Source organism: Mauremys reevesii, linkage group 7, assembly GCF_016161935.1.
Source record: "Mauremys reevesii isolate NIE-2019 linkage group 7, ASM1616193v1, whole genome shotgun sequence".
In the NCBI taxonomy this organism is placed as follows: Eukaryota; Metazoa; Chordata; order Testudines; family Geoemydidae; genus Mauremys; species Mauremys reevesii.
The window spans coordinates 93403947-93431173 of record NC_052629.1 but is presented as its reverse complement, the minus strand read 5'-3'; the positions used below and the strand labels follow the sequence as shown (position 1 = coordinate 93431173).

General features: G+C 49.9%; 11 non-coding genes across 11 annotated transcripts; 1 reads left to right on the top strand and 10 right to left on the bottom strand.

Annotated features, from left to right (window-relative positions):
* Positions 1 to 3092: 3092 nt before the first annotated feature.
* LOC120369581 lies at positions 3093 to 3160 on the bottom strand. The gene has a single exon (XR_005583254.1). It is a non-coding gene; the product is annotated as a small nucleolar RNA SNORD31 (small nucleolar RNA).
* A 290-nt stretch (positions 3161 to 3450) lies between these two features.
* Positions 3451 to 3575, bottom strand: LOC120369585. Its single transcript, XR_005583258.1, has one exon. It is a non-coding gene; the product is annotated as a small nucleolar RNA SNORD22 (small nucleolar RNA).
* A 260-nt stretch (positions 3576 to 3835) lies between these two features.
* LOC120369582 lies at positions 3836 to 3899 on the bottom strand. The gene has a single exon (XR_005583255.1). It is a non-coding gene; the product is annotated as a small nucleolar RNA SNORD31 (small nucleolar RNA).
* Positions 3900 to 4137: 238 nt separating this feature from the next.
* On the bottom strand, positions 4138 to 4209 carry LOC120369576. The gene has a single exon (XR_005583249.1). It is a non-coding gene; the product is annotated as a small nucleolar RNA SNORD29 (small nucleolar RNA).
* Positions 4210 to 4683: 474 nt separating this feature from the next.
* Positions 4684 to 4753, bottom strand: LOC120369580. Its single transcript, XR_005583253.1, has one exon. It is a non-coding gene; the product is annotated as a small nucleolar RNA SNORD30 (small nucleolar RNA).
* Positions 4754 to 5100: 347 nt separating this feature from the next.
* On the bottom strand, positions 5101 to 5227 carry LOC120369584. Its single transcript, XR_005583257.1, has one exon. It is a non-coding gene; the product is annotated as a small nucleolar RNA SNORD22 (small nucleolar RNA).
* A 408-nt stretch (positions 5228 to 5635) lies between these two features.
* On the bottom strand, positions 5636 to 5712 carry LOC120369577. The gene has a single exon (XR_005583250.1). It is a non-coding gene; the product is annotated as a small nucleolar RNA SNORD28 (small nucleolar RNA).
* Positions 5713 to 5937: 225 nt separating this feature from the next.
* On the bottom strand, positions 5938 to 6006 carry LOC120369578. Its single transcript, XR_005583251.1, has one exon. It is a non-coding gene; the product is annotated as a small nucleolar RNA SNORD27 (small nucleolar RNA).
* Positions 6007 to 6859: 853 nt separating this feature from the next.
* LOC120369579 lies at positions 6860 to 6935 on the bottom strand. The gene has a single exon (XR_005583252.1). It is a non-coding gene; the product is annotated as a small nucleolar RNA SNORD26 (small nucleolar RNA).
* A 3337-nt stretch (positions 6936 to 10272) lies between these two features.
* Positions 10273 to 10462, bottom strand: LOC120369569. Its single transcript, XR_005583245.1, has one exon. It is a non-coding gene; the product is annotated as a U2 spliceosomal RNA (small nuclear RNA).
* Positions 10463 to 17986: 7524 nt separating this feature from the next.
* Positions 17987 to 18175, top strand: LOC120369567. Its single transcript, XR_005583243.1, has one exon. It is a non-coding gene; the product is annotated as a U2 spliceosomal RNA (small nuclear RNA).
* The last annotated feature ends 9052 nt before the right edge of the window (positions 18176 to 27227 follow it).

The window sequence follows — 27227 nt, the reverse complement described above, 5'->3', positions numbered from 1 at the left end:
AGGACACATGGCCCAGACAGAGCTAATCCACACCCTCCACCTCCTGGAATGGCTTGATGACAGCAAAGCAAAGGCAGGAGTGTTGGCTTAGCAGCCCCAGGTCCCCACTGCCCATGTGGTCCTGTAGGTGCCTCAGGGGAGAATGGGGTGTGTGTGCACAATGAGTTTGAAGGGGGAAGCCATGCTCTCTCGAGGGAGCACCTCCAGGTCTAACACCACAAAGACCTTGGACAGACTCCCACGCTCCTGACATCAGAGACACCCCAGCACTCATCAGAGTGAGAAACCTGTTGCAAAGGGCTGAGCCTGCATCCCAGCACCCCATCCCAGAGCCTGAGACCTGACCCTTCATCTGCACCACCCCAACTCCCCCCCCCCCCATGCCTGAGCCCAAGGCCCCACATATCCCCACCCCAAAGCCTGGGCCCTGTACCTTGCCAGCTGCTGCATTTGACCCCCCCAGTGCCTGGGACCTATGTTCTCCTACCCCAGTGCCTCAGGGGACCACCCTGCCCCCCAGTTCCCCTACGGAAGGGTGACAGCAAGGTAGAGAAGCAGGCATGGAGGGGCTCTCACTTTCCCTGCAGTTTCCTCTGTGGGTACCAGTATGTGAGCAGACCACACATACACCTAGCTCATGTAGCGATCTCTTACACCCCAAGCAGCTTTCACATTCCTTGCCTTCAGTAGCAGCAGAGAATAGGCAATGCCCAAGCACTGGGGCCTGCTCAGGTGGACAGTGCCCGCTCCTGCTGTGTGCTAGCATAGCTAGCTTCCCTCCCACAGAGCCTGAAGTGGCTGCCACCATGGTGAGCAGGTCTCAGCTACTTGGTTCTGCCCTGGCAGATGTGAGCCTAGGGCTGGATGCCAAGGCCCCGCTTAGCAGTAGGTTTGGCTGGAGTGGGAGTTTGCCTCAGTTAATCCTGGGCTCCCCAAGGTAAGGCATGCAGCTGCTGTGACAGGCTCAGACAGGGTAACCCCTCTCTGCTCACACCATCTACTGCACCCAGGAACCCATCAGACAGATGGTCAGCTGCAGGGGCTCCCCAGCAAAGTCTGAGTGGGGAGGAAGAGAGTTGGTGGCTCACAGCTCTGCCCACTGGGGAGATTGCTATACCCAGGCAGCTGTCTAGGGGCATCCCACACAGCTCAGGTGCCAAGCCAGCATCTCTGTGCCTTGAGGGGACACAGAGAGAGCCCTAATGCTCTGGTTTGCACATGCCATAGAATTTCTTCAGCATGAGGGCGGCCTAACCCAGCTCTAAGCACATTAGGCACCTAAAGGAGTCCTCTGCCCTGACCTCCCTCCCCCCACACCCTGCCCTGTACACCTCCCTCAAACACACCCCAGCCTCTGCTTGACTCCATCCCCTCCCCAACCCTAGCCCTGACTCGATCCGGCAGCCGGGATCCTGCTGGCAGGAGCCTGCGGATGGAACCCGAGCAGCGGTGGGCTGAACCGCTCCGTCCACTGCCAGCCCCGGGTCCTGGCCACCGGCCCCACACAGACGCCTGCTGGTCTGGGGTTCTCGCTGCCGGACCCTTGCCAGCTGGGGTCCCAGCTACCGGCCTAAGTGAACAGAACCCCACACCAGCAGCGGTCTGAGCAGGCCTGCGTCGTAAGATCAACATTTTAATTTCATTTTCAATAAAGCTTCTTAAACATTTTGAAAACCTTGTTTATTTTACAACACTAGTTTAGTTATACAATATATAGACTTAGAGACCTTCTAAAAATGTTAAAATGCATTACTGACACACAAAACCTTAAACTAGAGTGAATAAATGAAGACTCGGCACACCACTTCTGAAAGGTTGCCGACCCCTGGTTTAGAGAATGGACAACTTATGAGTTTACCTTGTATAAGCTTTATACAGAGTATAATGGATTTTTTTGGTATTTGGATACCATGGGGAACTGGGTGTCTGGGTGCTAGAGCCAGGTAACCTGCTGAACCAGAGCATGCCAGGAGTCCCCTCAGCATGACACTGATAAAGGTAGCACAGTGAAGATCCCCATTCCAGCCCTGTCACACAGCAGTCAGGTATGGGACATTGCTCCTGCTCCACATATTGGCTGAAACCAAGGACAGGGAAGTGCCCATAACTGTGCCATTGTAAGTGGTACAACTTGAGGCTATGCAAGGGCTGAGTGAGTGCATTTAGTGTCCTGCCTCAGCTGTTAGCTGGGGATGGAGACAGCCTGCTGTGGCATGGCAGGAGCACTAGTCTTAGTCACTAGGATGCAGGACTGCCTAGGCACAAACCAGCAACTCCGCCCCTTGTGGAAACAGGGTCCCCACGGGCCAGCTGGCCTAGAGACTGACCCCTCCTCCACTCTTTGGAGTTTGCAAGCCAGAATGAGGCTGTTTCTTTAGCATAACAAAGCCCAGCCCACCTCTAAACTTTGTCCAGGGAGCTGTAATCCCTCACTGCAGGTATGGGCGAGCAGGGCCCTAACTCCACCTAGTAACTCTCCCTCCTCCCCAGCATACCAGCCAGCCCACATGCACACTCCAGAGGCCTGGTGTACACTGGGGGGAGGGGGAAAGAAAATTGATCTAAGAGAGACAACTTCAACTACGAGAATAGCGTAGCTGAAGTCGACGTAGCTTACATCAAATTAAAATTACTCACTTCGCATCCTTGCAGTGCTGGATGACAGCCACAGCCTGCCCCCTGTCAACTTTGCTCCTGCCTCTCACACTGCTGGAGTTCAGCCGTCGACAGGAGAGCGATCATGGATCGATTTATTGTGTCTACACTACATGCGATAAATCAATCCCCAATACATCGATTGCTACCCACCGATCCAGCGGGTAGTGTAGACATACCACAAGGCTCCAGCTGTTCTGTGCAGAGATGTTTTATTTGAACAGTCAGTACACAAAGAACCACACACTTAAGGGGCTGGCTGCCCCCACCAACACTAAGCTGCTGCTGGGTTTGTCACAGCTGAGCAGGAAGAGCTCTTCCTGGAAGCAGGTGTGATGCAAAGCTGCATCTGGCCCACACGCTCTAACCTGCAGGAGGGAAGGAGACCAGTGAGAGGAGTGCCCCTGGCCAGGGGAAGACAGACAGAGTCCCAGGGTCAAGCATCAGAAAGTACCAGTCAGTCATCAGCATCAGACTGGGGCGGTAAATGCTCATCATATACTCAACCTCATGCCTGAGGAAAGGGAAAGGATCAGTATGGGGGTGGAGCTAGTCAATTCCCACAGGAGGCACCATGCTATGGGGTGGGTGCACCAGCACAAGAAGTGTGACAGCTCATCCCTGGATGTGCGAAAGGATCAGCACACAAGGGGCAAGTACAGAGTCAGTGGCAATTACACTCACCTGTGTGCTCAGATGAGCCATGCTTCCAGGCAGTCCTATGAGAAACAAGCAGAACTGCAGGAGAGCTGCTTTCCATAGCATACCCCATCCCTCACCCCAATGCTGCCCAAGTCCCATCAGACGGTTCCTTTTGGAACACAGTTTCCTCCTCTCTCTCCACCGGCCCAGTGGGTTCAACCTTGGCAGGTTCTGGACCAGCATGGACAGTAAGACGTGACCTGGTTTCCTCATCAGGACATGGCACCTACCCACCTCTCACCCACAGCCCAGGGACAAGTGGGGCCATCCCCCACCTGTATTGCTATGGAAGGAGCAGAGCTCCTCTTTACCAGTCCCTTCCCCAATTGGTGCTTATCAGCCTACCTGCAGCTCCAATGACTGACTGCCCATTCCCTGGCAGGAATTCCAAGGCTCCTGAAACAGAAGAAACAGCTGTTGGTGGCCTGCTCCTTGCCCAGCCCTCCATGTTCTCAACCCACACTGCTACCAGGCTCCTGGCCTCAGAGGGAACCACTCAGTCATGGGGATCAGACTGGGGCAGTAGGGGTCTCACTGAGGAGCCAGAGAATGGGACAGGACCCCTGCCATAGGGCAGAGCTTGCCATTCAGCTTACAGTGAGGGGCAGGTGTGGTGTCTGCTCAACTCCCCCTGCCCATCCCTCCTTTACACCCATAGGCCCAGCAATCACTCACCATTCCAGGCACTTCAGACCCTAGGCATCTGGCTACCTGCTGAGACAGGACAACCCAGTCAGCTACTCAGCACAGATGCCCCAAACTCATCCCCCACTCTGTGCAGTTTCTCAGTTGTTCAAATATTTTCATGTTTATAGTAAAATCAAAGTGAGCTAGTTTGGCTCATCATTAAAACTGCAGTGAGCACCTCTTACCCCACAAGACAGCACTTTACCACGCCTGCCACAACTGGGTTCTGACTAGGCCCCCTAGGCACTACCACAACCGTTTAACACACCCAGAGCTGGCTGCCCTGACACCACCACGAAGCTTTACTCCCTCCATGCCCCTTGTTTCCTCCCCAAACAACTGGGACTTTAATTTCAGTGGCATTTGCAACACATGCCCCAGACAGGCAGAGCTGCACACGGACAACTGCAGCATCTGGTCTCTTACACATGATTCTATGCAAGGGACATTTGCAAAGAATCCTGGAGAGAGCTGAAGGGCACTTACCCATGACTCAGTGCAGTGGAGTCATCCACTCCAGCATCTTTAACCTAGGGGAAGAAAGGTTATTTGATCTGAATCCTTGAGGCCTTGAATTCTAAACTTGCATCCCCAGACTAAGCTCCCTGATAAGGCAAAGCCTGCAGCCTGTTCATCACCAAGCCTCAGAGTCAGAGTCTCAACAGCAATGTTCAGCCGAACGAGATTCCAAAGTGAGTTCATCATGTCAGTGGGAACAGGCAGCTAGGACTGAGCCCCACCTATCATCATCAGCTGATGATCTGTGTGCACCCTTACCTGGGCAGCTGGATCAGGAGCTTGCCAAGAGACTCTTAATCCAGGAACCTGAAATAAACCAGAGCATCTGATTAGTGTTTGCTCTCTCTGCTCGAGAGTGGTTTTCATCACCCCAATGCTCAAATACAAGGTGCTCTGGGACTACATCCCTTTCCCCTTGGTGTTTTACAGGGTGCTTCTCCTGCCTGAGATGGCAGTGTGCAGAGCACAGTGTTATGGGCAAAAGAGGTGGGTTAATCAGCCATTACACTCAGGGAACAATGTCAGACCCAGCCCAATGTCCCATCAGACTGTTCCTCTTGGAGCATGTTCTCTTCCTCTCATGCTGCAGGTACCAGTGGGTTCACCTTTGCAGGTTCTGGTACCAGGACAGACAGTAAGATAGGCACAAGTTTCCTCATTGGGACAGTGGACAGAGGGGGCACTAGGACTGTGTAGGTCACTCACCCTTCCCACATCAAGGCATCTCACCTGTATAGAGAAGAGAATCAGGTCAGTGAGCACAGGACTGGGGCACAGCTCATTGGAGCAGAGCCAGAGCAGTTTGATCAGGGCTTTGGTAACTCAATGCCATGAGACAAGTGTCGTCCAGCTAACATGGTGTCATCCTTTCAAACTGCCACCTGCCAAAGTAATGGCCCTCCCCAGAGCTACAGAAGGGGAACTGGACAGGCCCTACCATGCTAGAGACACTGTAGGAGATGCATTTACCTGAGACAGGTGTTCACCCCAGGTGGAGTTCATCTAGAAGGAAAGCAGAGAGCCCTGTGAGACAGGTGTCTGGATGAGCAGCATCTTTGGCTCAAGGGCCAGCTGCCATCAGAACTCTAACATGCTTATTGACCAATGTTCTTCAAAACTTTTCAGAGGAACTGGTTCAGATCACATGGCAAAGGGACTTGAGCACTGATATACCCGGAGGGGAATGCTCAGCACACAGAGCCTTAGCAGGGCAGGCCTTCCAGGCCCACAGAGACCAATAACTCCCAAACCTACCTGTATATGAGGTTGGACTCCATCTGGGGATGGGGTAACCTGAAACAGAAAGAGAAAGAGCAGATTAACCCTATTCCTAGACCAAAAGTCCCTCCCCCCATCCCTAAGGATGATCTCCACATTCTCAGAAGTAAGCTGGCATCACAGACACTCAGCCATATGCTTGTCTGTTTGCATTCATCACTGAACAGCAAGGGAGCAGAAGCCTGACTGTGTCAATGGGAAATAGACCCACCTTGCACCCTACACTGACCAACCTCTGCAGCAGTCCTCAAGCTGGGTAGAGGATTGAGCTGCCAGGCACGCAGGAATGGTCAGAGCCATTTGTGGAGCCACAAATCCCCATCCTAAAAAAAAAAAAACCACCACACACCTAGATGCTGCCCTAGCATGCACTACCATTTACTGAAAACTCAAAACATGGGAGACAGCACTGCTGCAGTGAGCAGGAGGAAGTAGAAGTTTGGATCAGTCCAATACATACAGATCCCAAGCCAGCACTGACCATCCCCGCCATCATTCCAAGCAGGGCACACAGTTTCTGCTGGTCTTAAGAGGGATGCATACTTGGAGAGGCAAGGCTGTTCCACACAGGAGACCCACCTAGCAGACAGTGGGTCAGTGGATGAGGCTCCACTTAAGTCCCAAGGCAACTGCTCCCATCCTATCCAATTAGGGAGGACAGCTGCACCCTCACCGTGGTGTAAGTGAGCTGGTTTCCCCTGTGTAGACCACCCCATGTTCTATGTATCATTTTCATCAGAGATGGAGAAAGCTCATCTACTCACATGTGAAGAGGCTGCAGATGACTGGTAAGACCCATGCCTGAGAAAAGAGACACACATGAATTTTAACATGCAGTCACTGATTCTCCTCCTACAAGAGCACCATTCCTACAACCTGGTCTACCCACTCCCCGTGTTAAGGGCAAATGCTCTCTTCTGGTGCTGTTCAACAAGAGCCTGCTCCACTCCCTGCAGGGCTGAAGTACCAGGCCACAGGGGCCTAAATGTAATCCACACCTACCTGAGCAAACGTCAGTGCCACTCAGAATCTGGTAAAGATTTTCTCCACTGAAGCCTCAGAAAGAGAGAGTTCAGCATTTATCATCTTTGCAGCACTTCATACACCACCCTCCTCCCAAGGCACCCAATTAACAGCAATGATATGCTGCATTAACAGTGACATGTCACCACCACCACACCCCACCCCATAGCATGCCCCACTCAGCTAGCTTTCTATACCAGGCAAGCATCTGGGAATTTCAGTCATTTAGCCATGGACCCTGTGGCCACCCTAAATGTCACAAATACCAGAAACACCTGCCCCTAGGAACTGTGCTGAGCCTGGGAGAGGAGGTGCATCTCTAACCAGTGCTACACAAGCTCCAGCATACATGAAGGCATTTGCAACTCACCTAGCAGTCAGGAGCTTTAAACCCTGCACACAGAGAAACAGCATTAGGAACATGGAATGGACACATGGGCCCCATAGCAAAGTGGGCAGAGCCCTAAACTACACCCCAACATGGGCAAGATCCCCCAATGGTCCCCAGTATCATGGCATAGCTGCCCTTCATACCCTTGGCCACAGGGGTGGGGGCAAGTCTGTTCTCCTCAGATTTATTTGGGGTCCTCACAGGGTTGTCAGCACAGGTCTGTGATAGGTCTCATCATAGAGAGAACAGCCTCCGCCCCAGGAACCTGACTGCAAGGGAGTCCTGGCCAGAGGTGGCCCTGCGGGGGAGAGCGCCCCCTGCAGGAGGAGCGATGCCGCACGTGGCTGGTGCCTCTGGCACATGGTGGGGGCAGAGCCAGCCGGCGGGAGCGCTCAGCCCACGTCCAGGGTTCCTGCAGAGAAATCGCCCCCAGCCACTCCAGCGCTTTCCCGAGGGGCGGAGAGGCTCCCGGCCCGCGCTCCAGGCGGGTTTCTCATGCGCAGGGCTCCGCCCTCCTGAGCAGCGGCCGGCGCGGGAGGGTTTTCCCGGGGCGGGTTGCGGGCCGGGAGAGCGAGCAGGGCAGCGGGCAAAAGGACCATGGGGGGAGGGCACCAAAGGCAACACATCGGGCGGGTCACGTATCCCCACCACGGAGCTATGTGTCGCCTGTGGGAGCCCCCAGCCTCCCCGCCGCTCCCTCACAGCAGCACCCGCCCCCCCGGCACCATGCACCACATGCAGGGTGACCAGCTAGTAAGTGTGAAAAATCCGGGGGAGGTAATAGGAGCCCATATTAAAAAGCCCCAAATATCAGGACTGTCCCTATAAAATCGGGACATCTGATCACCCTAACCACACGGCTCGCAACATGGCGGCGGAGCCTTCCCGCGCCTCCCACCGCGCGGGACGCAGCTCCCCACCCAATGCGCGGGCCACTCCCTCCCAAGATCCCCGAGGAACCGCGGGTAACAGCGGCCCTCATCACAGGACGGGCTCCCGCTGCGGAGGCGCATGGCCACGGATTGCCCCCTCTCCACTCACCTCAAGCCAGGAACAGCTGAGCAAATGGCCGAGTTTACCTCCAACCAGGCCTTAAATAGCAAGAACCAGGGGCATGCTGGGAAATCCCCCTCTCTCCCAAGGAAGCCGAATGCGCATGTGCAACGAGAGAGTGGCGGGAAGCTCAGAGCTTTTGCCCGGCGCGGGGGGGGCGGGCGTTGACATTCACGCATGCGCAGTATGAATAAGGGGGTGAGGAAAACGAAGACGCGACGGAATATGAGAATGCAAGCATAGGGGGAAATAAAACGGAAGCCTGAGTACGCATGCGCAGGGAGGAAGCGGAACGCTCGAGAGCCTGAAGGTGCATGCTTGTAGAAGCGGCGGGATAAGCGGCAATCTGCACGCGCAGATGAGGGCATACGCGAGAATCTCAGTGCGCATGCGCTCTACTGGTGGGGAGCGGGCACGCGCCCTGGTGTTGTGCGTGCGAATTTGGCGAGAGCGAACTTCGGTGTTATCGTTGGTCTTCTGTTCGTAGTGGCAGAGCGGCGGAGGGAAAGGAACCCCCTCCCCCTTGGGAAGCTCCTCGTTGCCCTCCCCGGGTCTCCCCCCCCCGGAATTACCTGAAGGATCCCTGAGTCCCCCCGCTCCGGTTGACCCACCCCCAGCAGAAACTCGCTCTAGCTCGGCCTCTGGTCACCTCCAGGGACCGTGTCTGGTTCCTCCCAAAGACCGAGCCAGAGCCCCGGGGAGCGCCCCGCCCCCGGAAATGGCTCCATCCATGGCGGGGTTATACTGGAATAGCTACAGCGCAGCGGTTACTCTGCTTACAGGAGGCCAGTCAGTTCTCCCATGTAGACAAGCCCTGCGTCGGGGTCCCAGCAGCCAGCTCTGCTCAGTCTCCCGAGCTCCCTTCACTTCTGGCAGCTGCTGCCTCTCTACCGTTGGGGCTGTGGAGCTCTGGCGCCACCTGCTGGTTGTGATTTCAAAGTTTGGTGGAAAAACAAATAACTGCAAGGGAGGAGCAGCTCCCCCTGAGCACCTGCTGGGGGTACATCGAGCCCCACAAGCAGCCTTTCACAGGAGAGTAACGCTGAGCACTTCACTGCTGCACAGCGTCACACACTTTGCATGACGTACACTCCTCCCAAAGCTCCTTGGAGAGGAGGTAAATAGCTTAATCTTCACTCTGCAGAGCAATTGGAAAGTGGCAGCCACCTGCAGTGTCCTGTCCCAAGACACATGGTAAGAACCAGAAGTTAAGTATTAGTGTTTTGAACTTGTACTGTGGAGAGTTGGGGCCCCTGTGTGCTGGGTGCAGTTGAGTTTCCAAACCAAGATTACTGGACCAGATGTTGAGTGGGGAGAAGAATACAACCAAGTCCATATAATTATCTATGCAGTTATTTATATACAGGTGAGCTTCAACATTATAAAAAAATAAGTATCTCTGTGACAGATCCTCCCTCATTTGTTCCTCACACTGCTGAAAGTGGAATCCCAGCTTTTTAAAACTCCTCCAGTGACCCACAGAAGCTTATGGCTAGGGTTACCAGATAGCAACTATCAGAGGGGTAGCCGTGTTAGTCTGGATCTGTAAGAGGTGAGCTTTAGCTCACGAAAGCTCATGCTGAAATAAATTTGTTAGTCTCTAAGGTGCCACAAGTACTCCTGTTTTTTTTGCGGATACAGACTAACACGGCTGCTACTCTAAAAGAATCCTGTGGCACCTTATAGACTAACAGACGTCTGTTAGTCTATAAGGTGCCACAGGATTCTTTGTTGCTCTTACAGATAGCAACTGTGAAAAAACAGGACGGGGGTGGGGGTAACAAGCGCCTATATTAAAAAAAAAAATCCCATTTTTGGGGACATCTGGTCACCCTACTTATGGCTGTAAATTCACACAAAATATCAATAAACCCACATCCTAAAATATCAGAATAAAAGGGTTATATAAAAAAGATTCAGAGTTAAAACAAATTCAATTTTTTAACCACTATAGTCTCCCTCGGGGGAGGTGCACCATTCCTGGTGATACTGCAATACCAGGTAGATGCATGGAGTGGATGGAGCAAGCTCCTATTCCATCTCCCTGTTCCAAGAATCCATTTAATATATAGTCCTAAAATAGAAGATGTATCAGATATTAAACTGATAAGAACAGATTTAAAAATTGTATTAAAGCTAATGTTTAAAATCAAGTTTACACAGTTAAGAAAGAAGGTACTGTACATCTGGGGTGAGGCTTGAGTTATGAGAGATTACAAGTATTGATTACAAGGTTCACAAGATACACACATAGTACATAATAATCAGTGTAGACCCAGATTGGGGTATGGGAGTTTTTACAGCATCAGTAAATAAGTGATCTTGGGTATGCCACCCATAGAATATATTTAGAGTCCAAGTCACTATTGGTATAGCGCAGTGGTTCCCAAACAGGGGTTCATGAAATATTACAGAGGGTTCTTGGGAAAAAATTCCCTAATGGCAAGCAGACCTGTCCCTAGGGACCTGGGCAGCACAGGGCCGGCAGCCTGGAGCCCCTAGACTTCCAAGAGCTAAGCAGATCAAAGCAAGCATATCTATCACACTGAGGAGATTTAAACTTCAGGACTCCTTATAAGAAATGGAAAGGGAGGTGGGTATTTTTTGCTATTTTTTAAATTAAATAGGCAGCTAGTATTGTTTTTTAAATTATTATGAAGAACAATTTTTGCCTGGACTGCTCAAGACCTGAATGCTTGTGTAGGAGGAACTCTCTGAGTTGGCTTCTTAAATACCTTCATGCTGTTTCACATCTGATACTCCTTGATGAAATATAGGAGCCTTGTTTTATAACAGGCTTATTCAAAGTGATACAAGCTACAAAAGTGAGATCTTGATGGAGTGTTGCCATTTTCATAATGTAATAAAAATACTGTAATGATAAATAATAATACTAAATAGTGTGTAATAAGCATTGTCATAAAAACAAATTTTATATTTCCAAGATCACTGCTTTTATAATTTATACTCAGATAAAGGAGAAAATCCCTGGAAATATTCATTTTTAGGACGGGGTTTGCGAGACTTGACATTTTAGTGAAAGGAGTTCACAGGTTGTTAAAGTTTATGAACCACTGGTGTAGCGAATAGGTACATGGGTGGGGTGCATCCCTTGGTTCATCAGGGAAAGAATCTGCTGGTCTTGTTTACTTGTCCTAGTACTAAGACCGACTCCACATGCTCTCGGCACCGGGTCATTGTGGGGTGCCCCACATGCCCAGGGCTTCCACAACCAGGGTGTGGATCTGGACCTTATAGTCCTGGGCTTTCAGGGTGTTGGCCAGCAGGGTGTATTTCAAAACCTTCTGAGCTTGGACCTCATGGAAGACCAGAGACCTGTTTTCAACTGGCATCATTAGCCAAAAAGCGGAGAGGCTTACATTGAAATTTCATGCAGCCCTCCTGACCCCATAGTTTTGCACATGACGACGACATACACTTGAGAAAAAAGAATGAGGAGTACTTGTGGCACCTTAGAGACTAACAAATTTATTTGAGCATAAGCTTTCGTGGGCTAAAACCCACTTCATCAGATGCATGCAGTGGAAAATACAGTAGGAAGATATATATACACAGAGAACATGAAAAAAATGGGTGTTGCCATACGAACTGTAACGATAGTAATCAATTAAGGTGGCTATTATCAGCAGGAGAAAAAAAAGTTTGTGGTGATAATCAGGATGGCCCATTTCCAACAGTTGACAAGAAGGTGTGAGTAACAGTAGGGGAAAAAATTAGCATAGGGAAATAGTTTTTACTTTGTGTAATGACCCATCCACTCCCAGTCTTTATTCAAGACTAATTTAATGGTGTCCAGTTTGCAAATTAATTCCAATTCTGCAGTTTCTCATTGGAGTCTGGTTTTGAAGTTTTTTTGTTGGAGTAGTGTGACTTTGAGGTCTGTAATTGAGTGACTAGGGAGGTTTTTTTCAAAAACCAGATGGAGAACACTTCAATCTCCCATGTCAAATCAATTACAGACCTCAAAGGAAAGAGGAAAGAAAAAAAACAAAAAACACAGCAGAAGGGAGGATGGAAGCCTCTTAGGCCTGGTCTACACTGGGGGTGGGGTGGGGGGGTGAAATCGATCTAAGATACGCAACTTCATCTACGAGAATAGCGTAGCTGAAGTCGACGTATCTTAGATCGACTTAGAATCACTTACTTTGCGTCCTCTCAGCATGGGATTGACGGCCGCCGCTCCCCCGTCAACTCCGCTTCCGCCTCTCGCCATGGTGGAGTTCCGGAGTCGATGGCAAAGCGATCAGGGATCGATTTATCGCAGGGGTCGGCAACCTTTCAGAAGTGGTGTGCCGAGTCTTCATTTATTCACTCCAATTTAAGGTTTTCTGTGCCAGTAATACATTTTAACATTTTTAGAAGGTCTAAGTCTATAATATATAACTAAACTATTGTTGTATGTTAAGTAAATAAGGTTTTTAAAATGTTTAAGAAGCTTCATTTAAAATTAAAATGCAGAGGCCCCTGGACCAGTGGCCAGGACCCGGGCATTGTGAGTGCCACTGAAAATCAGCTTGCGTGCCGCCTTGGCACGCATGCCATAGGTTGCCTACCCCTGATTTATTGCGTCTACACTAGATGCGATAAATTGATCCCAGATAGATCGATCACTACCTGCCAATCTGGCGGGTAGTGTAGACGTACCCTTAAAGATTATTTACAGAATTAACTCCATCCCTCATCTCTCTGTAGAGTGAATAAAAATAATCAGGAATAAAACTACCTTTGTAGCATAGGAAAATTCACAAGCCAAAACCAAAGATAACCTAACGCATTTCTTTGCCCTACTTACATTTTTTTGTGGTTTTAGATGGATCATTCCAGGTATATTTTCAGGAGATGTTGTACCTGCTTGGTCTCCTCCAGAGAGAGAACAACAAAGAGAGAGCACAAACAAAACCTCCTCCCCCAGATTTGAAAGTATATTCTTTCCTCATTGGTCCTTCTGGTCAGGTGCCAACTAGGTTATTTGAGCTTCTTAACCCCTTACAGATAAAACGATTTAGTACAGCTGCCAAGGAGGGATTTTATGCTACTAATTTCTCTGTATTTATGACACCCTGTAACTTTAAATAACCTGAAAGAAAAGCACAAACAGCCAAACAAATTCACTCACCCCAAGATTAGTACTCACACCTTGTTCGTTCAGCAGGGGGACCTCCGTCTCTCCCTCTCAAACGCCCCTGTTTGCTAGTTCCCCTTGGTCGCTTTTTAAAAAATTAAAAATTGAGTCTAGGAGAAAGAAACTAGAGAGCAAGGAAGATGAAAGAGGGAGGAAAAAACAGTGGAAAATGTACAGTTTAACAGAAATAACTAGACCATGGTGGGATAACATTGCCCCTTTTAAAACAAAACACCTTGTTTAAAAAGAAATGCATTGCAGTAATGTCTAGAAGCCAAACAAGTTCAGAGCCACGGAGCTAGGCCGTGAACAAAGATGTACAGAACCTGCTGACTTCCTTACATGAAAATGTGTAACACTACAGCATGAAAGCTGACTTAATAGGGAAAAGATACATACAATACTGTTAAGCAGTTAAAATGACTATTTTCAATTCAGTGCTCATAGTCTAACATATACAGAGGGTAATAATCCCTCTGTATAGCACTCATGTGACCAATGGGTGCAGTTCTGTTGTACAAATACATAATAGGTGAAGACATTTTTTCACAATATAATACCATATCTGCCTGTTGATCCTGTCAGTTATCACAAGCTGGGCAAACTTGTTCTTGGTCAGTCCTTGGCTGGGAGCTCTCCAAAGGTGCTGTGAGAAGTGGCGTCTGTGTCCATTGGCTTGAAGGAATAATGAAACTGTGAAGAGATTTGTGCATCAAGAGAATCCACTATTCATTATCTTCCCCGGTCTGCCTGTCAGTCTTGTTTTCCCTACAACTGGCTTGTATAGATGCTAAGTAGGTGGGCATTGGTGGGACCATATGATGCAGGCTCTTGGTCATATAACACCACACAGTGTTAGGAGACACCGCTTGTCCAACAGCAGGAGGAAAGAGGTAATGCATGATTGTGTGTAGTAATGTAAAGGTTTTGATGGTGGTTATACTAGACAAAGTGACCCTTGCGCCTCCAAGATTTGATTGAAGAAAAAATGATCGAGAGCCTAAAATGTTTGAACCGACAATACCAATTATGGCTAACACAAAAGAGACTTAATCCATCCATCTTTCAAACAACTCATTGGGTCACTTAGCATTTTAATGTCACTGCTCCTTTTGCCCCCACCCAGGGCCGGCAGGGGCAAAAGGGGCAGCTGCCTGGAGTCCGGCGATTTAAAAGGCCCTGGGACTCGTGGCCACCACCGCTACTACCACGTCAGCACCCAGAGCCCCGGGCAGCATGGGCTAGGCACGCTGAAGGGCTGGCTGGGAAAGGCTGCCCCGCCCAGCCCTGCCCCTTCCAGGGGCCCAGAGCCAGGCCCCCGTACTGGTAACTTAAGTTACTTTCACCCCTGCGGCAGGCCCAGGGATCCCCTCACTCTCTTCCTATACAGCAGCTCGAAAGGGAAGAACCCTGTGGATTCCTGGGGCACTTCCCTGTACCTCAGGTGGGGAATTGTCCAGCTGCCCTGAAATATTATTGGCCAACAGTTGAACTCAAAGGGTCCACTTATTTTTGGGTACCTTCATTTTTGGATCCCCAACTTCTGAGAATTTTGTCCAGATTTCCCTTTTTTGAGGTTTTGCTTTCATACATAAAGTGCCTGGATTTAAGTTCAACGGCTGTAGACATTACCTGAAGACATTTTAAAAAGCAAAATCTGATGACTGATCTGCTCCAGGCACGATCCCAATCAAAATTTGCAGTCCTATAATTCTATGACCCCCTATAATTCCATGAATGTTTCCCATCTTCCAAGCAGTATTCTGTAAAAAAAGGCATATTTTTTGGTGGTTCACTTTTCTAATGTTGGTGTTTAAATATCCTCTTTATTGTAGATATTTAGGCATGTGAGTAACTTTAAAACACAATGGCCTAGATACTCATGTGTCTACGTGATTATTGTGCTGTTGCCCTAAAGTTGGCATGGTACACAAGCTTGTGTCTTTGGTTAGGGTTTTTTGTTTTTTGTTTTTTTTTAACTCTGTGCGTGTGCAGTAATCAGCTGCTGACTATTTTTTTTTCCAGACAATAAAACAAAAGTTCTCTTTAGTGTGCACATCGGCTGACATCAGCTAATTTGACACAGTGTCAAGCACTACTGTTTTTGCTAAGTGCTGAAGCAAGTTAATATAATGACCTGATTAGAGTACCAATGCAACATTTCCAATGAGAACTGTGCAGTTGAGAAAGGGTGGGGTAAAGCATGTCAGGGGGGTTTGAGAGCCAAAGGGAGACAGTCAGGCTACGTCTACACGACAGACCTTACAGCGGCACAGCTGTGCCGCAGCGTAGCTTTCTCCCGTCAGCATAATTAAACCGCCCCCAATGAGCGGTGGGAGCTATGATGGCAGGAGAGCGTCTCCCACCAACACAGTGCTGTCCAGACTGGTGCTTCTGTCAGTAAAACGTATGTCTGTCGGGGTGGGGTGGTGGTATTTTTTCCCACACTCCAGACCAACAAAAGTTTTACTGACAAAAGTGCTCATTAAAATGCAACCCAAACTCTGTTTCAGTTACTTTTATGTGACTTGTATCTGCCTTTTCCGCATTAAGAGCTGAGTACTAAAATACTGGTTTTGCTTATTTATTTATTCTTCTAGTGCCTAGGAGCCCTAGTCAGGGACGAGGACCCCACTGTGCTAGGTGCTGTTCCAACACAGAACAAAAAGACAGTCCCTGCACAGAGAGTTTACATACAAATCAGGTTTGACACCCCCTCAGTAATATCCTGCTAATCATCTGCAGAATGAACATCATCCCTCAGCTGTGTGTAGAGTGAAGAAAAATAATCATTGACTCCCATCCTCCCCGTGCCACTTACACCAAAACACAAACATTTCTTTCTCTTTCCCTAACTTGTCTCTCTTCTGTGTTGGGCCTACAGAGTTGTTTGGGTCAGGTGTACAGGCTCAGGCACTTGAGTAGGGTAAATACCGGTGCTTAATTTGTGCCAGGGCTGAGCCTCAGGACCTCTAGGCTTGGCAGTTCATAGTTCTGGCACTTCTGGACTTAGTTATGAATGTAAAAAAAATTGCTTGAGCCCCGGCACCTCGTTCGTTACAAATTAAGTACTGTTTAAGATCTTCCTTCCTTGATAAAGGGAAGACAATCATGTGTGCTGTAGGGGAAGTGAGCAGGGCACCAAGGCTAAACTTGCAACGATAGGGTTAGCAACCCGATGTGGTCAGCACGTTGCAGCAAAGGGGCTGGCTTCATGCAAATAGAAAGTATCCTTCAGGCAGAGAAACGAGTGACGAGGCAACAGCTAACAAGCTTGAGGAATTTATTAGTTTTGAAGCTGAATTTTCAGGCAGGAGGCGGTTTACTCAGAATGGTAAAAATGGAGCGATTAGGTGAAGAAAATATGATTAGATTAGAAGTTGTCAAAGAATTGCTATGGTGTTGGTGGCGCTCACTGGCATGTGTCACTGTCACATAGAGAGCTGTAGGAATGGGAGGGCTGCATAATATTTCAACAGAAAGTATCGCTTCTCGGCCTTCTGGCTAAGATCAAGCTCACCACCAGAGGTCACAACCCACCCCCCAGCCTGCCCCCCGAACCCCACCCCACCACCGGAGACCACACCAGACACCACCCCACACACACACACACCACTAGAGGCCCCCGCCCCGCATGACCAGACCACAGCACCAGACCCCCATCGCCAGACACCTCCTGGAAGAGGCCATGACGGTCCTTATACAAAAAAAGCGACGAGATGACCCCCCAGCAACTGAGAGACCTCTCTCTCTCTCTATCGATAAACAAGTACACCAGCTGCCTGGCAGCCAGCAGATCACAGAGTGGGCGACCTAACGGGGTGCCATCAGCCCGCCCAGAAGGGCTTCATGCCATCAGAGGGGTGCTACGAGCACAACTTCCTGCTCCCCTCCCTCCAGACGCGACCAGAAGGCACGGAAACAGTATCCCACACACCACCACAGCACACGCACGAGACGGGGATGCCGAGACCCTTCGCCCGCCGAACCGCCGAACTCTACGAGGGCTGCAGCACCACCATCCGCCGTGGAAGGGGGAGCCGATCGATCCCTCCACAGCGGCGTGAAGCAGGGCTGCCCCCTCAGCCCCATCATTTTCAACCTCGCCATGGAGCCGCTCCGCGGCGGTCTCCTCGGACGGCACCGGCTTCTTCACCTCCACGAAGAGTGCTGGAGAAGAGGCTGCCCCGCCGCGCACGCCGTGGACACACTGAAAGAAAAAAAAACCCAGGGGGCAAAGGCTCGAGGTGACCAGCAAGTGGGACTCAGCACCACTTCCTCCCCCGCAGGCAGCTTCACCCGTTGAGCACAGATGGGGTGAGTACTCAGCCTGCTTATTCATGCCCATGACTATCTGTAACCTGTTTGTATGAGTGATGTACCCTCACCGCTTACTTACCTGTACCTTGAACTGACATTGGGGACATGACAGACTATGTATATATATGTGCTGCCTAACACCAAAACGTTAACATCCCCCCACAATCTGTATGTAACCCCCAATGACACAATAACTGACGCATCAAACACTTTGTATCGTTTATTATAAACATTCTCTAATAAAATTTAAATCTGTTCTTATCAGTTTAATATCTGATATGTTCTCTATCTGAGAACTATATATTAAATGGATTTTTGGAACAGGGAGATGGAATAGGAGCTTGCTCCATCCACTCTATGCATTGACCTGGTATTGCAGTATTTCCAGGAACGGTGCACCTCCCCTTGGGGACACTATTGTGGTTCAAAAAAATAGAATTAGTTGGTTTGTTTATAATGAACTGTTAAATTGCTGTTAAAGTCTATAGATGTGAGTGTTGTTAGAGAATTTCTTAAAAAGCTGGGATTCTATTTTCTGCTGTCAGTACTTTTAACAGTAGGAGAAATGGATAAGGGTCTATCAGGGAGATCACTATTTTTTATATATATATATATATATAAAATAGTGAAGGTCATATATATATATATATATATATATATATATATATATATAATAGTGAAGGTCACATGTATATAAATAACTGCATTAATTATATAGACAAGGGTGTATTTTGGTTTGTAAGCTCAAGTGAAGGCACTAGATGTGGTACTGCACCCAGCACACAGGGGTCCCAATCCTCTGTGATACAAGTTCAAAACACTAATATTTTTAACTTCTGATTCTTACAATGTGGCTTGGGACAGGACACTGCAGGAGGCTGCCTGTTTCAAATTGCTCTGCAGAGTGAAGATTAAGCTATTTACCTCCTCTCCAAGGAGCTTTGTGAGGAGTGTACATTATGTAGTGTTTCTGTGAAAGGTTTCAGAGAGTTAACCCTGTTAGTCTGTATCAGGGAGGAGTCAGCGAGAAACCGCAGAGCTGGAATTAATTTGCAAACCTGACACCATCAAATTAGGCCTGAATAAAGCCTGGGAGTGGCTGGGTCACTACAAAAAGTAATTTCCCCTCTGTTGATATTCACACCTGCTTGTCAACTGTTGGGAACGGGCCACATCCACCCTGACTGAATTGGCCTCGTTAGCACTGACACCCCCCATCTTTTCATGTGCTGTATATTTATACCTGCCTACTGTATTTTTCATTCCATGCATCTGGTGAAGTGAGTTATAGCCCACAAAAGCTTATGCCAAAATAAATGTGTTAGTCTCTAAGGTGCCACAAGGACTCCTCGTTGTTTCTTCTGTGAAAGGCTGTTTTGTGGCAATTGATTTATCCCAGGCAGGTACTCACACTTACAGCGCTGCAGGTGGACTAATGCAGCATTTAGTGAAGAGGCTACCTATGCCACTGAAAGAGCTTAGTAGCTATGTCCATAGGAGAAACCAGTCCACCCGGGGAGGCCTAGATCAATATAATGTGTTGCCCAGGGAATGCATTTTATACCAACATAGGTTGGTAGCCTGGACCAGGGCTCAGTGAGAGAGTTGCTTCCCCCTCCCTTGCAGTTCTTTGTTTTTCCACCAAGCTTTGATATCACAACCAGCAGGTGACGCCAAAGCTCCACGGCCCCAACAGTAGAGCGAGGAAGCTGCCACAACAAAGGGAGCTCTGGACACTGAGCAGAACTGGCTGCTGGGACCCACAAAACCTGCAGTCTAAGGGCTTGTCTACATGGGGGAATTGACTGACCTCCTATAAGCAGAGTAACCAATGCACTGTAGCTATTCCAGTATAACCCCCCCCCCACATGCAGGGGCGGCTCTAGGAATTCCGCCGCCCCAAGCAGGGCGGCGCGCCGTGGGGGGCGCTCTGGCAGTCGCCGGTCCCGTGGCTCCGGGGGACCTCTTGCAGACGTGCCTGCGGAGGGTCCGCTGGTCCCGCGGCTCTGGTGGACCTCCCGCAGGCATGCCTGCGGATGCTCCGCGGGGCCAGCGGACCCTCCGCAGGCATTTCTGCGGGAGGTCCACCAGAGCTGCCTGCCACCCTCCCGGCAAAATGCCGCCCCAAGCGCGCGCTTGGCATGCTGGAGCCGGCCCTGCCCACATGGACACTCCTTCCAAATAAAAGCAATTTTATTCCCCAAAATTACTACTCTGCTGCCAAAGCTATTCCACTATAGCCATGGCAGGAACTATTCCCATGTAGACAAGCACCTAAATCTGCAGGGATCCCACTTGACAGAGTTGATAGCTTTGGCATGTTCATTGGTGCCACATTGGAAGAAACGGCTGAGGGCAGTGTTGTATTCTCTGTCTCGCCAGCCTCCAAGCCTGCACACTACCATAGCCCAACACATTATTTGGCTCCGTACAGGAGCAAATGGATGAAATTCTATGGCCTGTGTTACACAGGTGGTCAGATCAAATGATCTTAAAATCTAGGAATCCGTTGCTGCAGCTTTACCTAGCCTGAGAGGCAGCGAAAGGGAGGGAGGGAAAGGAAGAGAAAGGCAAAGGAACCTTTGAGATGACAGCCTCTCCCTGATAAATGGCACATGTTCAATACTTAAAATATCAAACTGGGAACTCCCAGAGTCTTAACAGACTCTGTCTCTTCTCCACAGAGCTAGAGCAGACCTGCCCCTCAGAAACTCTTCCCCTCCCAGAGTCAGTTGGGAACAAGGAGCTCTGTGGCACCAGGGATTCAAGTTCTACAACAAAGACTAAGGGCAGGAAAGAGGTAGAAGAGCAGAGTTAGGGGTCTGCAGTCTTTATTATTATTATTATTAATAGCACAGTAGCACCTGGGAACCCAGTTGAGGTTACGGATCCTGTGAGGTGCCAAGAGCCCCACACACCTGATATTCTCTGAACTCCAAAACCCACTGGGTGCCATCTCACCCACTCCCCTTTGGACAAGCAAGTACACGCAGAGGATAGTGTTTGCCAATGCTTGGAACCCTACAGACAACTATATAGAGGAAACCCACGAATCACCACACTTACCTTCACAGACCCAGTAATCACCCCAATACACTCTGAGGAGAAAGTCCGGGACAGGCACCTTAACACACTCAAAACCGCCTTCGCTAAAGGGGGATATGCCACCAGAGAAGTACATCGCATCATAGAATGGGCCACCCAAATACACCAAGGAAACGTGCTTCAGTGCAGAAATAAAACCTCCAGCGACCGCACACCCTTAGTTGTCACCTACTACCCTATACTGCACTACAACCCATATGGGTTATCAAACAACTAAAACCCATACTTGATAGGAACCCCATCCTGAAATAAATCTTTCCTGAACCCCCACTTCTGGCCTTCAAAACAACCCCTAATCTCTCCAAACTCATCATCAGACACAAGCTCCCCGCAGACCAGGACACACCAACTCACAGCAGCACCAGACAAAACCTGCAGACACATCTCCACAACCTGAAGACATCTCCACTGCTACAATGATCAACACTCCACAACACACCTTTCAAAATCCATGGGTCCTACACATGCCAATCACAACACATGGTTTACCTCATCCAGTGCACTAAATGACCCAATAACAACTATGTGGGTGAAACCAGAGAATCACTTTGCTCACAAATGAACAGGAAAATGATAAGACAAGACCACCACATCATCTGTGGGTGAGCACTTCTCACAGAGCAATCACTCTTGTATGTGATCTATCAGCCCTCGTCCTCGAAGGAAACCTGCACAACATTTTCAAAAAGATGGGCCTGGGAGTTTAAATTCATAACTTCGCTAGACACTAAAAACCCTGGACTGAATAAAGATACTGGGTTTATGGTTTATTTACAACAATCTGTAAACCACTAACACCCTCCCCCAACTGCTTTCTCCTCCACCCCTTTACTTTCTTCCCTGTGACTGGAGGAGTGTTAACAGGCCACTTCACCTTGAATGGTCCCTTGAAATGTGTTAACTATGCTTAACAATCTATTCCACCTAGTACTTAGCAAGCAGTGAAACTCTGAGGCTTTGTCTACACTGGAACTGTCTTTCAGAGGTGTTTAAAAAAAAACAAAAAAACCCCACCACACACACACACTCCTGAAAAACAAAAGTTTAACTATGAACAGCGCTTTGTGTGCAGGAGCTGCTGCGGCTCCTTGGGGGTGGAATTGTTTTGTCTGCAGGATCCTGTGTTGTACTCAAAGTACCATACAGGATCTTTTCAGGGGGATTAAGGCAAAACGCCACATTTATTAGTAATACAGGTGTCAATACTCTATGATATGCATATGAGATATATATCACTGTCATGCATTCGCACACAGACACAAACACACTCTTCTTGCTGTTGTTACCAACTAGTTGCTCCCCTTAACTGCACTGGCCAGGTGAGTTAGATGTGGGAGGGGTGGAGCCGGGCTTCTGCCAATCCGGATCGATGCTCCGATGGTGACAAGACAAGACCCGGGGTCCTTCTGCAAGACACCTCACATTTATAGCAGCTTCCCTCTTATGCAAATCTAGACCAGATTCAAAATCTGGGTCTGTGTCCATTGGTCTGTGTCCGTTGGTCTTTGTGCTGCTTTTCTCTGGGTGTTGTCCCAATGCTGCTCAAAAGAGGGTGTTTTCTAAAGAAGGTGCTTGCTTCTAATCCCTGAGGCCGTCAATATGTCTGCTCTTCTTTGTTAGGCCCACTTGACAAGTTGTATTGTCCTTTGCTCTGGCTCCCATTCCCTCTGCAACTGTTGTAGCTGTCTGGAGGTGGGTGTCTTCCAAGCCTCACTCATTCACACCTCATTCAGTCAATAGGGCAATTGATTACAGAGTGGGGGGGGGGGGGAAGAGCTTATTCTACTTCTAGCAAAAAGGCATATGTTTCTTTTACTTTAACTATACTATTCTTAGGGGCTATAACATTTGATACAAAGTTTTCTACCAATTTTCTATATAGGGATCTAATACAAAATTGTATGAAAATACAGAGGCACAATGCCAAGTAAAATACAGAGGCACAATGCCAAGTCATATGAAATACAAAATAACATCATGCAAGATGCAATGTCATAAAGATACTTAATACAGAAAGATACTTAATACAAAATAACATAATGCAACGTCATCAAGATTTATAGAGATAGTTAATACAGAGATTTCTCTACACCTGCAGACAAACAGCAGCTACACTGAGCGCCTTTTAGTGGCAGGGCTGTAGCGGATTTTTCACATCCCTGAGCACCATAGTTATACCGATATAAGTTTGTACTGTACACCTGGCCTTACTCTTGTTTACTTTTGCCAGTGCGACTCACATGAAATACACTGTTGGCACTAACGATTTATTCTTGGCACACTTCTCTCTGCCCACCCCTCCCCCCCAAGGAAACCTAAATCACCCAAAAGAAGGGGTAAAATTAGCCTTAAATGAGACAGGCACACATGAGCTTAACAAACAATATACACATCCCACCAACTGCAGCCAGAATAGTCCCCTTTTCCACACTCTCTGTGGGGACTGACCAGGATCATCATCTTTCAGAGCTCCTGCCTCTACTTCCCTGCTGCCAAAGACTGAATTACCTCAACCACAGGGAGAAACCCAACTTATATAGTACCCCAGGCACCTCCCCTTTCCCCACCATCTCTTGGGAGGCCACAAGAGCCATAAAATAGAGGTAAGCGGGGACATACCAGCTCATTTCCAGGACAACACCAATAGAAGGAGGAACTGGGACCTTTGTATCCTTGGGTATTTTATGCCTGTATCAGAGGGGTAGCCGTGTTAGTATGGATCTGTAAAAGCAGCAAAGAGTCCTGTGGCACCTTATAGACTAACAGACGTATTGGAGCATGAACGTTCATTCATCCGACGAAGTGGATATTCACCCACGAAAGCTTGTGCTCCAATACGTTTGTTAGCCTATAAGGTGCCACAGGACCCTTTGCTGCTTTTATGCCTGTAGTTAAGCAGAACAGGTCTTGGCTGTGGATCTAAAGACTCTGGATTTCAATCATACTCATGATCCATGTGCAACTGAAAAAATATGCACATATATAAAAGTTAGTGGGAGGGCCCTGGTGTAACTGCTGGCTTCATTTTAAGTAGGCGAAAAGGAAGGTCTAGTAGGTAGGATACTGAACTGAGCCTGGGAAGTCATGGGTTCTATTCCTAACTCAACCACAAAGGCCCAGATCTGACCTCAAAGGTATTTAGATGCTTAACTCCCACTGATTTCAATGGAAGTTAAGTGCCTAAATACCTTTAAGAATCTGGACCAAGTTCCCTAGGTAGAATCCCTTAATAATCAGGAGGTGCACAGAGACTGCAGCAATGGGGGCCAGAGAAGTACCTAGGCTGATTGAGGTTTACGGGATTCCTTATGGCAGTCCCAGGACTACAGACAACCCCAGATCTGTGATCAGGTAACAGAGTTTATTTCATTATTCGCCTTCACAGCTGAAGGAAAACAGAGCGAATTCTGAGCCCCTCCCGTCACCCCGGAGTCAGGTCCGGCCTCACCGATCTCTCCATGGGACCGCGGCAGCACTTCAGCCTGGCCACTCAGCACCGCGGCAACAGCGGCTCCCCCGCCGCTGTAGTGAAGCCACCCCCCGAAGCGATGGCAGCAGAGATGATGCACGGCAGGGCCGCCCAGAGCGGGGGGCAAGAGGGGCAATTTGCCCCAGGCCCCGAGCCCCACAGGGGCCCCCACCAGAGTTTTTCGGGGCCCCTGGAGCGGGGTCCTTCACTCGCTCCGGGGGGCCCGGAAAACTCTTGCGGGGCCGGGCACAGGAGCTTCTTCTGCTCCCAGTCTTTGCCGGCGGGGGTACTTCCGCTCCGGGGCGGAAGGACCCCCCCGCTGGCGAATTACCGCCGAAGACGGAGCGGGACCCACCGCCGAAGTTCAGCTCGGTCTTTGGCAGTAATTCGGCGGCGGGGGGCCCTTCCCTTCTGGGACCCGCCGCCGAAGTGCCCTGAAGATCCGCGGCGGGGGCTCCCGTCCGCCGAATTACCACCAAAGACCGGGCTGCACTTTGACGGTGGGTCCGGCTTCGGCGGTAATTCGGCGGCGCGGTGGGCCCCGCCCCGGGTCTTCGGGGCACTTCAGCGGCGGGTCCCGGAATGGAAGGGCCCCCCGCCGCCGAAGACCCCAGGCCCCCGGAATCCTCTGGGTGGCCCTGATGCACGGTGGGCGGGGGGGGGGGAAACGGTCAGGTGCCCCCCCCCAAGATTTCTGCTGGGGTTTGCTGGCATTGCTTGGTTACATGATCCCCCCACCCCCTCCCTGCAGCACCGCCGAGCCTTCGAGCTGCGCCCCCCACCCCTAGGAACAACAGTGAGGAGCTGCAGGGAGGGGCCGCTGCTTTCCGGGGAGAGAGACTGAGGGGGGGCGGGGAGCCTGCGAGACTTGAGCAGTTCCAAGGGCAGCCAAACTTTTCCATAGTGCCCCCCCGCCGGTTCGGGCAGCAGGAAGCGAGGAGAGCCCCGCCCGGCTGGAAGAAAATCGTCGCGCGCTGTGCAAGCCCCACCGCTTGTCTCCCCCCCACCCAAGTTGGTCCAATCGAAGCTATGACCTCACCCACCTCGTGCGCTGAAAGGAGAATTCAAACGGCCCCTCAGGCCGGGACCCCGTGGCGGGCTCTGTCCCTCCAGCGCAGAGCGCGTCTCTCTCTGGGGACGGAGGCGTCGGGTCAGCCAGAGCCCCGCCAGCCCCACGCTGCGGAGACCAGGCACCTGCTGGGGAGGCGGGGCCTCCTCACCGTGAGGGTGGCCTGGGCTCAGCCACCGGAGAGGGGGCCGGGGGGGAGGGTGGCCTGGGCTCAGCCACCGGAGAGAGGGCCGGGGGGGAGGGTGGCCTGGGCTCAGCCACTTGAGAGGGGGCGGGGGGGTCAGAGGGAGGGTGGCCTGGGCTCAGCCGCTCGGGGGAGAGGATCCACTGGGGCTGCGCTTCCCTCGCCAGGTGGCTGTAATGAGCCGCCGTGACCACCCGGTGGCAGCAAAGGGACAATAGAGACCCCTGTTTCGGGAGCTGCATAGGGGATATTGGTGGGCACCAGGTTGCTCTATGCAGGGTGATCCTCTATATAGAAAAACTAAGGACCCCACCCTCCCTCTGCGGGGAGCCGTGGGCCTCTCTGCGTGGGGACTACAGGTACTAGTGTGTAGGGACTGGGGAGGGGGGAAAGCATATGGGGAAAGCGTGGATGCTTCAGGCCCAGCTATACTGTCAGATAGGATTCTGAGCAGGGTCATCTGCACGTGCACAGGGATGGTGGGACTGGGGTGGGTGGGAATCCATCTATGGGATGGGGGAAGGTACCTCTCCCTAGGGTCAACATAAGAGATCCTTGCATAGGACAAGAGGCCCCGATTCACTGTTTATTTCCCCCCAATCTATCTCTCACCCAGAGTCCAGTCTCCCTCTGCTGCCATGCAGCTTCATTTCCTGCACTGTCCAGCCTCCAGCCAAGGGGCTCAGAACATCCTGGCTTCTTTCTCCACCATGCAGGAGGATTTCTGTTTCTTGGGCCAGCCCCGCCGCCTGGGGTCTGCCCTGTGTGGGGGAACTGCGGTCACTGCCCCACATTGCTCAACACCCCACTGGAACACGGTTAATGCAGCCAGAGAATAACCATCTAGGCAGGGAGGGAACCGGGCTTCTCTGCACAATGGTGCAGAGCCCACAGCTGGGATCGTAAATCTGCAGGTACTTTGGAAGTAATAAGATAGTGGCACTGATGTTTGGGGAGACAGGCACATTTCCTGAGCTCTCTCCTTCCACACTGTTCATCACTTCTGTTGGTATCATCAAGTGACTGCAAGCTCGAAGGTTCCAAGCCAGCCGGTTTTACAAGCGACTCCATTCAAGGTGTATCTGAACATTATTTCCAGGCTGCATTTCAGTATTTAACTTCTTGTTTAAGCGTCTGGGACAATGTACACTCCAGGAAAGAATCAACTGGACAAATTCATTACATTGGACACTGGAGTTACACCAGGACAAAACCGCACAGTCACCACTGAACTGAACCAGCCTGATCAAGCAAAACTAGAACCTTTCACAAGAGTTAGTAGAAGAGCAGTTTGCTCCTATTTCTGTAAAAAAGCCAAAGTAGCAATTTAAAAATAAATCAAATCAATTTGGTCCTGTAAATAGTCACCATTTTTTTTACAGTTCTGTCTAGAAACGAAAAACCAGATAAATAATTCTACTTGACAGCAATTTTGCATTTTCGCCTGCAAGAGCCCCTCTGCATAAAACTACCTTTGAAGTCACGGGGCATTCAGGCCCATGATACTTTTGCACTTCAGATTCCCCAGGGCTTTAATGAGAGTGTTGGTGGCAGACAGAAAGTTAACTATATAATTATTCAATCTATTTAACAGAATTAGGCCCAAATGAAAGCTCTAGTTTTATTAAA